The following is a 3,098-nucleotide window of genomic DNA, read 5'->3' on the forward strand; positions in this document are numbered from 1 at the left end:
ACCCTGCAGGCCCCATGCCCTGCAGCCCCTGAGATGGCCGGGCCAGCCTGGAAGTCCCGATGAGGGCTCATTTGACTCCCGGGTTCCCAGTCAGGGCTCCAGGAGGTCGGGCGCATCCGCGCCTAGGATCCCCTCCGTCACTCGGAGTGCGCGGGTTACAGGAAAGGTGGGTAGCCTTCCTCCGGATTAGTAGGGGCAGGGTATGCCGGAACACCTCTCCGGGGCTGGTGGTTCTTTCCGGGGACCAGATGGGCTATGCCCGGGCAACATCCTCCCAGGCGTCCGGGTCTCCCTCCTCCGGCCCGCGGCATGGAAAAGTGCCCGGGACGGGCTCCACGGTGCCCCGGGCAGTCCTCCCCCTGGGCGCCCGGGCCCGAGTGCTCCGTCGGTCCTCCCCGTGCCTGAAGCCCAGCCGGTGTCCCCGAGCCCCCCCGGGAAGCAGAGCCCACCGAGCCCTTGGATCAGGCGGGAGCCCTACCGCTATGGCTCGGCTCTGGGCAGGCAGACGGGAGTCCATTCAGTTGCCGGCCATATGGTCGCTCCTTTCCCCTCGGCCATCTGGTAGCGCAATGCTTTCCAATGGGGCGACCAGATGGCCGGGCCGGCCTGGAAGTCCTGACGAGGGTCCATTTGCCTCCCGGATCCCAGCCAGGGCTCCAGGAGGCCGGGCGCCTCCACGCCTAGGGTCCCCTCCGTCACTCGGAGCGCGTGGGTTACAAGAAAGGGGGATAGCCTTCCTCCGGATTAGTAGGGGCAGGGTGTGCCAGAAGACCCCTCCGGGGCTAGCGGTTCTTTGCTGGGGACCAAATGGGCTATGCCCGGGCAACATCCTCCCAGGCGTCCGGGGCTTGCCTCCTCCGGCCCGCGGCGTGGCAAAGTGCCCAGGGACAGGCTCCACGGGTCCCAGGAAGTCCTCCCCCGGGGCACCCGGGCCCGAGAGCTCCGTCGGTCCTCCCCGTGCCTGAGGCCCAGCCGGTGTCCCCGAGCCCCCCCGGGAAGCAGAGCCCCCCGAGCCCTTGGTTCAGGCGGGAGCCCTACTGCTATGGCTCGGCTCTGGGCGGGAAGACGGGAGTCCTTTCAGTTGCCGGCCATCTGGTCGCTCCTTTCCCCTCGGCCATCTGGTTGCTCCTTTCCCCTCGGCCATCTGGTTGCGCGCAATGCTTTCCAATAAGGGGGGCCATATGGCTGGGCCGGCCTGGAAGTCCCGATGAGGGTCCATTCGCCTCCCGTATCCCAACCAGGGCTCCAGGAGGCAGGGCGCGTTCGCCCCTAGGGTCCCCTCTGTCACTTGGAGCGCGCAGGTTTCAAGAAAGGGGGCTAGCCTTCCTCCGGATTACTAGGGACAGGGTACTCTGGGACCCCTCTCGGTCCTCAGCCAGCAGCTGGACGGGCCCGGATGCCGCCCCAGCCCTGGTTCTGTCCCGGGGCCTGCCGCGTGGCAGGGTGCCCGGGACAAGGGGTCCGGAGGGCCCAGGGAGGCTTCCCCTGCGCCTGCGGTCCTGGGAGCCCCGGCTGGTTCCAGGGGTCCGGCCGGGCCCCGGGTCGGGGGCACTGGCCCCGGGCCCCGTCCCCCTGGCCTGCGGCACTCCCAAAGGGCCAGGACGGGGTTCCGTTGTGGCAGGGGAGCCTCGCCTCGCTCGGCTGGGTTCAGGAGCTCCGGCCAGGCCCCTGAGGTCCCCGGGGAGGGCGGCCTCCCCACCCCGGGCTCTGTCCTGGGTCCTGCCGCGTGGCAGGGCGCCCGGGACGGGGTCCGGAGGGCCCAGGGAGGCTTCCCCTGTGCCTGCGGTCCTGAGAGCCCCGGCTAGGGCCAGGGGCCCGGCCAGGCCCTGGGTCAGGGTCTCCGGGCCCGGTGCCCCGCCCCCTGGCCTGCGGCACTGCCAAAGGCCCAGGACGAGGTTCTGTTGTGCCCGGGGAGCCTCCCCTCACCTGGGTTCAGGAGCTCCGTCCGGGCCCCTGAGGGACTGGGGAGGGCGGCCTTCTCACCCCGGGCTCCGTCCTGGGTCCTGCCATGTGGCAGGGTGCCCGGGACGGGGTCCGGAGGGCCGGGGGAGGCTTCCCCTGCGCCTGCGGTCCTGGGAGCCCCGGCTGCGTCCAGGGGCCCGGCCGGGCCCCGGGTCGTGGGTTCCGGCTCTGGGCCCCGTTCCCTGGCCTGCGGCACTCCCAAAGGCCCGGGATGGGGTTCCGTTGTGGCCGGAGAGCCTCCCCTCGCTCGGGTGGGTTCAGGAGTTCTGGCCGGGCACCTGAGGGCCCCGGGGAGGGTGGCCTCCCCACCCCGGGCCCCGTCCTGGGTCTTGCCACGTGGCAGGGTGCCCGGGGAGGTCCCCGGAGGGCCTGGGGAGGCTTCCCCTGCGCCTCTGGGCCTGGGAGCCCCGGCTAGGTCCAGGGGCCCGGTCGGGTCCCAGGTCGGGGGCTCCGGCCCCGGGCCCCGTCCCCTGGCCTGCGGCACTGCCAAAGGCCCGGGACGGGGTTCCGTTGTGGCTGGGGAGCCTACCCTCGCTCGTCTGGGTTCAGGAGCTCCGGCCGGGCCCCTGGGGGCCCCGGGGAGGGCGGCCTCCCCACCCCGGGCTCCGTCCTGGGTCCTACCGCGTGGCAGGGTGCCCGGGACAGGGTCCGGAGGGCCCGGGGAGGCTTCCCCTGCGCCTGCGGTCCTGGGAGCCCCAGCTGGGTCCATGGGCCCGACTGGGCCCCGTGCCGGGTGCTGTGGCCCTGGGCCCCGTCCCCCGGCCTGCCGCTCTGCCAAGGGCCCGGGACTGGGGTCTGTCGGTCCCGTGCAGGCTTCCCCTGTTTGTCAAGGTTTTCTGCGGGCCCCGGGTCGGAGGGCCCGTCGTGTCCCCCATGCAACCTTCATGGCTGGGGCCCAGCTGGGGCCCTGGGCCTCCGGTCCCCCATGCCCCGGCGCCCGCTCACTCATTCGTTGGGGCACAGAGCGACCAGATGGCTTCCCTTTCGAGCCCGGCCATCTGGTCGCGCCTTTGCCCTTGGCCATCTGGTCGCGCCTGTCCCCTTGGCCATCTGGTCCCGCACGTCCCTTCGGCCATCTGGTCGCGCGCAATGCTTTCCAATGGGGTGACCAGATGGCCGGGCTTGCCTGGAAGTCT

The sequence above is a fragment of the Triturus cristatus genome, chromosome 1_1 (genome assembly GCF_964204655.1).
Source record: "Triturus cristatus chromosome 1_1, aTriCri1.1, whole genome shotgun sequence".
NCBI classification, from domain to species: Eukaryota; Metazoa; Chordata; class Amphibia; order Caudata; family Salamandridae; genus Triturus; species Triturus cristatus.